The following is a 10013-nucleotide window of genomic DNA, read 5'->3' on the forward strand; positions in this document are numbered from 1 at the left end:
AGATGTGGACCTGCAGCCATGGAGGACCCCACGCCAGGGCAGGTGGCTGTTCCTGAAGTAGGCCCTGGCTCTGTGGGCAACCCACACTACAGCAGTCTGTTCCTGAGGAGTTGCACCTCGTTGGGAGGGACTAATGTCAGAGAGGTTAATGAAGGACTCTCTGCCCTGGAAAGGACCCCATGGTGGAGCAGGGAAAGGCTGTGAGGAGTCCTCCCCCTGTGAGGAGCAGCAGAAACAGCGTGTGGTGAATTTGGGGCTGCAAACCACATTCCCTGCCCCCTGCACTGCTGGCAGGAAGGAGGTGGAGAATCTGGGAGAAGTAACCTGAATACCGGAATGTTCACAGTACTCCTTGGCTAGGAAGAATTTACATCCAGAAAGCCTGGCCCACAATCAGTGATGCAATGCTGCATGGCAGAAGGAGAATCATGGTATAAGTGGGAACACAGTGAACTAAACCCAGTGTGGTGATGGGGGAGTTGAATGGGCCCAGCTGCAGCCTGGGAGGAGGGCAGGTCAGCACAGTGTGGACACAGGTAGGGAAACCTGGCACAGCCTGTGTCCAGGACCACCTTGGTCCTGGCATCCTGGGTGAAGGCAGTTCTGCAGCTGCTCCATTTCACTACTACCTCCTGGTCTCCAAGGCCTCCCTCATGCCAGCCTCATCCTGGGTTGGCATTTGCCATGGTGGTGCCCCCAGAAGGTCACTGGGGTTCATTCATCACACCAGTGGCACCATGCTTTTTGGATTTGTTTCTCATCAGAGCTGTGTGTATTGGGCTCTCTCGCAAGACTTGGCAGGGGTGAGACAGAGGCACCTGGAGAAGAGAGGCTGCCTGGCAGCCAGTGGCCTGTGGCAAATGGCCCAAGTGGCAGGTACCCCCAGGAAGTGGGTCTGCTGGTACTCCTCCTCCAGAGCTGCTTTGCACTTGCACTGCCAGACCCCAGCAAAGAGGAGCCAGCACAGCTGGGGGCAGTGTCCATCCTGCCCTCACATTCCCAGCTGAATGAGGAGGCTTTGGGAAGTTCCCAGAGTGGGAGCCAACTCAAGGGTGAGTTTTGCCAAGTGACAGACCTGGAGGTGGAACTGCAACCCAGCAATAATTGATGTAGCTTATTGTCATGACTGCCACTAATTGTGAATGCAGACAACTCAGCATCCATGTGGGACTGCAACCCTGCAGGTGATCCCTGTCTCCTCATTTCAAAAAGTAAGGAGGGGGAGTAGGACACCTGGTTTTCCCTGCTCCCAAGGTGACACTGAGTCGTATTCCCCTTTAACAGTGAGGGGTTACACAGACGGTGCAGATTGTTCTCCCTCTGCCATCGAGGGGCAGCAGGGCTGCTCTGTGGTCCAGCTGGATGCCATGGGAAGGTGGGTCCCATTGTGGCAGGCAGCACAGGGCAGTCCCACCAGCCTGACCCTGTACTATAGAAACCTGCACTGTCCTTTACCTATAGCCAGTCCCTGGCACTAGTTTAAGTCTCCCACTTCACTGGGCTGCTCCCCTGCTTAGGGCTCTGGGCCAAAATCCTGGGCTGTGAAGCAAATGCTCTCACCTGCAGGGACTCTGAGAGGGATTTAGCATTTCAAGTGCAGAGACACGCTCTTCTTTAGGACACATGAATCAAGGGCTGAGACCTGCGATCACCAAGGACTGAGGTAGGAGCCCTGAAGCTGTAGATACATGGAAGACCCTGGGAATCAGGGAGGAGGGTCTCTTGCAGCTGGTCTTTCCTTACACTACTTTGAACCTCTTTCTCTCTCCTTCTCTGTGGAAAGCTTCCCAAAAGCCAAAAACCACCATTTGTTTTCCCAACCTGAGCTTCAAGTAAAAAAATAGCTAAATAAATATTCCTGATGCAGCAATGGTTTTCAGCAAAGGCAGCAAAAGGACTCTCTAGGTCTTGCTGTGGGGTGGGTTGGGGATGTGTGGAGGGCAAGAAGCCATCCTGGAGCCCTTCCAGGATGTTTGTGAGCAGAATTCATGTCTCATCAGCCCTGGCTGCCAGCCTTGCCACCCAAACTAGGTGTGCAAACCCAGGCATGCTCAGGGCATCAGCTTGTGTGTGCTGAGCTGCGGGTGCCTTTGTGTGTCTAAACCTGGTTAGCTCTGGTGCTTCTGTGGAGGAGAATGTATTTGTTGATGATCTTGGCTGTTGCTTTCTGTAAAACGAACAAATTCTTGCAGAGGCTCATGGGCTTGAATGGGTTGCTGGTGCAGTGAAAGTGACACAGCTCTGTGCTGCACCCAGATCCTGCTGCTGTCTCTTGTTCTCATGACTGAACCCAGTTATGGCAGAACAAGGCAGGCTTCCTTGCTCGAGTGGCTGCAGCCCTGGGAGCTCAAACCACTGTTTCTTCAAGGGCTAAAACTGGACATTGCTGTAAACTGCCTTTTCCTAACCTTGGTCTGCTTTGTATGACCCATCCTTCAGCCACCCTTCAGTAAACCTGTTTCTCTCTTGTCATGGATGTGATGGGCAGTGTTGAGAGGCTGGTGGAGGTGCCCAGGGGTAACCTGGTCTTGGGCACCGTAACTCTGACTGAATGGTAGGCTGGCAGCTCGGTATGTTGGGGAAGAGAGAAAGCAAGGAAGCTCCAAGACAGTCAGGGAGGGGATATGGTTGTATTTATGGATATGGATATATGGATATATTATGGAGGGGCTATATGGATATATTTATGATATGGATATATTTATGGAGGGGGTATGGTTTTATTTATGATTGGACTTGATGATCTTCAAGGTCCCTTCCAACCAGGATTATTCTATGATGATTCTATATGGGCTGCTCTCCCCCGTGCCCCAGGAGTCAGGGTGACAGGGGAGGCTGTGAGTTCCTGCCTGTCCACATGCCTTTCTGAGGGGCTGCACCCCCGGGAGGCCCTCCTGGTGCAGCTCACACTGGCTCCAGCACTGCTGGCTTTGCCATGTCCTAGGGCAGAGATGTTGCACTAAACACCCTCTCAGGTGGATGTGAGAAGAGGGCAGAGAGGGAATCATTGTCTTCCAGTTCCTCAGCCAGGGACAGAAAGGATGAGAGAGGAAAGACATTCCCCAAATCCACATTTGCAGCATCTGGTCTGGATCCAGACTCTGGTGCAGCCACAGGGGCTCCCAAAGGCCTCCAGAGCCAGGATGGCCTCCCCCTCTGCTGCTGGGGCTGCAGCAGTGGACATGGCAGCTCCTTGACCAGACACTGCCCTTCTCTCTGTTTCCTGCCTCCCAGCTCAGGGCCCACTGCTACCCCCAGGAACGAGCACCAGGCGTCTGAACCCAGCAAAGACTTCGCAGCAGTACGGCTGGGGGTGGGTGGGGATTTATTTATAACCTCCCCAGTTTCACCTGCCTGCTCAGTCATAACAGCTCCAGACATGCTGCCTTTCCTCCCCCGTTTCCCATATGGTAATGCTTTACTCTCACCTGCCAGGGGCTGCTAATAGACTTGTTCATGTCAGTCTGACAGACAGCCCATTAATTTTCTCCTCCTGCGAATTGTGTGGCTGTCCAGGGAGACATGGTGATCCAGTGGGTCTCCGAACTGTTGGGGTCCCAGGGATGTGGCTGTGTGGACCCCAGCCCTGGGCAGTTTGGGACAAACAGCCTCTGCCCCATGCTGATGCCAGGGAGACCAGGTAGAGACCACAGCAAGCTCAGCAAGGTCTTTCACCTCCCTGGCAGCCTGCTGCCTGCAGCACCTTTTCCCTCCTGCTCCCAGCCTGGCAGAGGGGTGCACCCATCCTCAAAGGGATGCTGTTCACCCAGGAGCAGGGAGCTGCCACCTCTCTTGCCTGCCCAGCACATGCATGGGAAGACCTGATGACAGAGGGAATAGGTTCCTTGGGACAGAAATGCTGCAAGGACCCTCGGAAGTGACAGCAGTGCCTTTCTTAGCACCAGTGAAAGGTGTTAAGAGATCTTGCCTGTGCCTGGGAGATAGGTCATGACTGGGCTGCCAGCATCTGCTCTCCAACAGCCTTTGGGCAGGTTGATCTGCCTGCTCCTGCCTCAGTTTCCCCAATGCAGGGCTCTCCAGTTCTGTGCTCCTGTGGCAAAACCAAATGCTTGCCTCCGTTCACCATTCTCCAGCTGCCAAAACAGCCCAGTGCTCTGGCCCAAGGCCTGCAGCAAGCTGTAGATGTGTTGGGCAGCAGCACCTGGTGCTGGGCCCCTGCAGCTCCCTGTGCGGGTGGTAGGGCCGAGGGCTCAGCAGCCACCCCAGCCTGCTGCCTGCTCCCTGCCTGCTCCCTGCCTGCTCCCTGCCTGCTCCTTGCCTGCTCCTTGCCTGCTCCCTGCCTGCTCCCTGCCTGCCTGCCCACCCTGGGCACCTGCTACAGCACATTATTTTTCTCACTCCACATTACTTGTGTTGATCACGTCCCTCTGTTCTTGTACCTTTTGAGCACCATTCATTTCCCAGGCATTCTCCCTCCCTACCCGCCCCCCCCCCGCCCCCCCCCCCCCCCCCCCCCCCCCTATTTTTAAGTTAAAAATAAAATAATAAAAAAAGAGATGTTTCCATAGGAACTTGATGAGAGGCTGATCCCGACCTCATTATTTGCTCAGTGAAAGGATCTTCATTTTGGTCTGTTTGTGTACGTTGTCAGATTTTGGCTAAACCTACTTTCCTGACTTTGTACAGTGCGTTCTTTTAATCTCCGTTTCGAATGCGTTCATCCCGGGCCTTAATTTATCCCGTATTGTGATCGAATTTAGCTGAAAGCGATCTGCTTTGCCGCTTCTGAATATTCATCAGCTGCCTCATTCATTCACTGCAGCAAACCCAGAGGGCGGCTGCGGCCGCAGCATCCCCGGCCCGGGGGCCGCGCTGGGACCGGCGGGGGCCGCAGCCTGAGCCAGGACAGGCGGGCAGGTGGAAAGGAGGGGGAAGAGGCTGCGGCGTCCGCGGGGGGTAAAGGATGGATGTCTGTGCCAGGTTCACCCAGGGGACCTGGAGGTGGTTTGGGTCATCCTCACCTCCCTGCCCTCTGGACCTGTTTGGGATTCGTGCACTGGCAGGACCTTTCTGATCATTCCTTCTGGCCCAGTTGGTCTCTTCTTTCTCCAGAACTGGCTTGTTTCAGCCTCCATCATCCTAGGAGTGTATGAATGCAATGAGAGGAACAGGAGGAGAAACTCTCATAAGAGGAACCCAGAGGAGCATTCACAAGACCTTTGGGGACACTTCAGCCATCACTTGGTATGGCCTCTGTTTCCCAGTAGTCTCCAGCTGGTGCTGGAGCATAACCTGAAAGGTGCTGTTACCACCTCCCCTATTCTCAGCTTGTCCTGCCTGTGATTCACTGTTTGCACAAAGTGCAGAACAAGGTTCCCTGATCTCAGGCACATATTATCAGTAGCAAAGGTGATCATACAATCATAGAAACATGGAATGGTTTGTGTTGGAAAGGACCTTAAAGATCATCCAGTTCTAACCCCCTGCATGTGCAGGGACACCTCCCACCAGCCCAGGCTGCTCCAAGCCCCATCCAACCTGCCCTTCAACACTGCCAGGGATGGGGCAGCTACAGTTTTTCTGGGCAACCTGTTCCAGTGTCTCAGCATACTCACAGTGAAGAATTTCTTCCTAAGATCTCATCTCAGTCTCCCTTCTTTCAGTTTAAAGCCATTCCTCCTCATCCTCATCCCTGCCCTTGTCCCAAGTCCCTCCCCGGCTTTCCTGGAGCCCCTTCAGGCACTGGAAGCTGCTCTAAGGTCCCCCCAGAGCCTTCTCTTCTCCAGGCTGAACACCCCAACTCTCCCAGCCTGTCTCCAGAGCAGAGCTGCTCCAGCCCTCCCATCATCTCTGTGGCCTCCTCTGGACTCTCTCCAACAGCTCCATGGCCTTCTTATGTTGGGGATCCCAGAACTGGACCCAGCTCTGCAAGGGAGTAGCTCGTGAGAACAGAGTGATGTGAGAAGCTACACATCATTTTTCCCAAAAGCACAGTGACTCTGTCTCTTCTGGGGACACTGCACCCCTTTTGGCAGGTCCTGGGCAGTGAGCACAGCTGGTTGGGGCAGTGCTGTGGTAAGCCCCTCTGGGGCTTGAGCCTCATGCTGCTCTGCATGGCTGCAGTGTTCTGTTCTGTGGGAAGGGGCTTGATTTCACCTTTCTTTTCAGGCTACAAGGAAATGTGACAAAGTGGAGAGAAAATTCACTGACTTCCGTGCGGATGTTGAGGTTTTCAAAGGAGTTTTGGTACAGGTTGCATTTCAAAGATGTGGGATTGCCCCATTCCTTACTCTGCTTTTGTCTCTATGAATCAGAGGTGCTTTAAAGAGGAGAAACAATTTGTTTGAAAACTGGGAACTTGAAAACAGCAGTGTTCACTAAATCATTGGAGGAAAAAAGTTATTTAAGAGGCAGGTTTTTATGATGAGTGAGAGCCCCTTCCTTCTCCCCTTGCTGAGCCCCACAGCTCCCCAGGGCTGAGGAGCAGGCAGCGAGGCAGGACTGCCTGCACCTTGCAGAGCCAGCTTCCCAGCACTGCACTTTGGGGCATGGCCTGATCTGCAGCAGAATGGCCCTATGGCTGGTTTGCAGATCAGGGATGAAGGTGTGTGGGGAAGTGATTGTAGCAGAACATTCCATCTCTCAATACGTCTGCCTCAGTTTCCCTCTATGATTCAACTGCTTTTTGTCTCAGTTTTTTAGGCCCAGGCCTGAAGTGGAAAGGTTGCCATGACAAGGGAAAGTCTGAGCTGGTCACAACCTTGAAAGATACAGAGGCCAAGCTAATGTTCATAACCCCAGCTGCTCTCTGATGTTGAAGAACATGGAGCTCAGCCCACAACCAGGCCTGAAATGGAGATAAAGCGAGAATTAACAGATAAACAACAGAGTTTGCTTGGTGAGAACAAGACCTTCATGGTTTTTTCTAATGTTTTCCTTTTATTCTCGAATGAGAGATGTTGGAGGTCTGGCTGATGGTTAAATGACAGCAGTCAATCCACTTTATTCTATAAAAGTCTGGTCCCATTTTTGATTGAGGACACTCCCATGCACTTTCCCTGGAGGTTGCTGAGCCTTTTCTCTTCTAGCAGGGACACCGGCTGGAGAGACTGATTCTGGAGAATTATGGTCCACCCAAGGACCAAGCCGTGGCCTGGCGAGGGTGAGAGATATTAACTCTTTCACTGCCTTTATTAGCAAACAACATTAAGTAATCTTCATTATTAAGTTTAAGACTGTAGAATCCTTTAAGAGTGATAATTAATATTCTAGGCCTAGTATAGAATTTGATAATAAGTAAGTTGCCGGCATTTTAATGGTTAACCATTGTTGTTGATTTAATTATAAGCAGTAAAATTCACTGCTATTATACCCTGTGCATCCAAACTGCACTTCTGTTCCAATCTCCCGATTCCCCTGAGATTTTGCTGTCCTTGTGCCTGAATAGTTAAGACCCCAATGTTATAAGCAATAAATCTGGATCAGTGCAGACATGTCTGGTCTGCTGTCCATTCCGTCTGGGACAGCGATGTCCCCACAGCCCTGTCCCAAGCAGTGTTCAATTCAAGGTACGCTGGTTGTTGCATGACACTGTTCCCCCAGACCGTGATGTGTCCTGGCTAAAATACACCTTCAGCCTCCACTTTTTCATCCATAAGAGGCAAAGTCAAACAAGATCTGGATAATGGATCAAACAGGTCCTCTTGGCATATTCAGCTGGAAAAAGGGAGTACCTGAAGTGCCCATGAGGTCTTCACAGGTGAGGAGTCAGTTTGAGAGCTCATGGTGGTCTCTAAGGCAGTGCTTAGTGCCTTCAGTCAGACAGTGCAGTGTTTGCTGTGTCCTGTTCTCCTCCTTGGGAGAATTTAAATTAGGTAATTCATAGATGAATGTGGTTTGAGAAGTACTTCATGAGACAGATCAAAAGCTGTGGGAGTCCTGTGGCTGAAGAGCCACCTGGTTGAGGGACATAGCAGTTGAACTTGGCTTGTCAGTGTGAAAGAAAATTTGGGCTGAGTTTGCTCCATAGGCTTGGCAAGGGGGAGAGAGGGAATGTTTGCCATGTCTCAGGAATCAGCCTCAGGGCTCTCACTGATTTCCATTATTCCCTTGTTGTGCAGAGCAAGAACCCCCTGGGCTGCAGAGCTGCTTGGGGTGTGAGCCCTGCAGATGTGAACAGCATGAGGAACTCAGCAAAGCCAGAGGCAGCCTTTGGAAAAAGGACTGATCACTGTGAGATCCACCTTTCCCTGCAGAAGTAAGAGATGTTCAGAATGACACATGGCAGAAATTAATGCATAATGCTGCCTCCAAATATCTTGTTTAATCCATCCCTCTGTGTTAATGTCACTTTACAGCTAGCCTTGTGCTGCCCTTAGAGACTAGAGAGATTCCTGGGAAGGAAGCACTGCCTGAGCATCTGCCCATAATCTGGTTTAGCCACACAAAGCTCAACGAAACACTAAGTGGATTGTCTTCTCTCTCCTCCACTAACCCAATCTGTGAATTAGATCTAGCTGGGTTTTGCACGCTGGACAAGCCTATCCCTGGATTATTCAGGAAGATGGGCTGCCTGCGGGTCAGTGCCATCCCTGGGCTGGCTCCAGCCACCCAATGCCATCCCCTGCTTGGCTACAGGTGATGTGCCCTGGGCATGGTAAAACGCACCTTACCCCATCTCCTCTGGGCCCTTTGCAGACCCACCTCACCTCCACCTCCCTTTGGTTGTTGGAGTAGGGGGAGCAGCAGGAGGAGTCCTTGGACTGATTCATTCCCTTCTCTGCAGCCTTGCCCAGGTGACAAGACCCTGAAGGCAGGAGCTGGGAGTGTGGCAGGGAACACTCAGGGGGGCAGGGGAAGGGCTCAGCAGGGGCATTGCCAGTGGAAGGTGGCTAGAGACCCAGTATGGGTAACAGAGCTGGTGTCTCTGTCCTCTCAGACCCACCAGCACAACTGCTCATGCTCATGACCCCTGTGCCCCACTCTGCCTGCTTGCACTGGTGACAGCAGCTCCCAGCCTTGCAGCACCAACATCCAGCCCTGCAGGGACCTCACGTTGATGGCCTGCCTCTCCCAGGTCAAGAAAGCTGTGATGGAGGGCAGGTGGTCAAGGGAGGGTCCATTTGGGCCAGCGATCTCAGGCTGAGCCCCCTCTGGAAGGCAGCAGGTGGGCAGAGCATGGTGCAATGCCCCCACAAGCCATCAGTGTCTGGCAGAGTGGCTGAGTGACCAAAGAGCAACCCTGCCACCACAGCTCCAGGCATAGGGCAGGAGCAACAGTGTCCCAAAGCCAAGACTGAGACAAAATATCCTGGACAGAAACTCCCTATTTGTGTAAAAAAGGTGCAACCCAAAGCATCTCCTTTCCAAGGATAATGGGGGTGGAGGGCAGCCTAGCCCCTGAAATCCCACCTTACCCCACCAGGTTCCCAGGAACAAGAGGCTGCCTAAATAGAAAGGAGCAGATTAATTTTCTGGCTGCTGCTTGCCAAGGACAAGCTGTGTCTGGAACCAGCAGCACTGCAAGACCTGTAGTCCCTGCTGGAGCCGTGTTACACCAGGGACACATTTGGCCTCCTGTGACCAGCTTTAGGGCTCCTTGGCCTGTCTGGTTACTGGGCTTGTTCCTAACAATTCTTACCAGGGGCTGGCTTTTTGATTTCCCAAGCTGCTTGCTAGGCAAGAGCAAATTGCCTGCTGGAATCAAGGGAGGCTGGATATGTGTGCTGCTGGGACAGCCACTTTCTTGGGGTTTTTGAAAAGAAAAATAAAACCCCCAAAGCTTTCAGAGACAGGTTGAAGTTTGCTCAACTCCTCAGGGCTCCAATTTAGATCAAGATCAGCTTTTTCTTACTGTGAAGGTAAAGGACACAAGTGGAATATTTTCTGGCAGTGTCCTGAAAGCTCTTCCCCTTCCAGATGTTTGTCTGGCAGATTCCATCCAGGCTCAGCTGCAAAACCTCATGCTCAGCTGCTCCGTAACATCAGCTGCAGCAGAGGTGAGTGTTAAACTTACTTTTATGTCTAGGCTTTGTGACACCAAACACATTGAG

Source organism: Apus apus, chromosome 15, assembly GCF_020740795.1.
Source record: "Apus apus isolate bApuApu2 chromosome 15, bApuApu2.pri.cur, whole genome shotgun sequence".
NCBI classification, from domain to species: Eukaryota; Metazoa; Chordata; class Aves; order Apodiformes; family Apodidae; genus Apus; species Apus apus.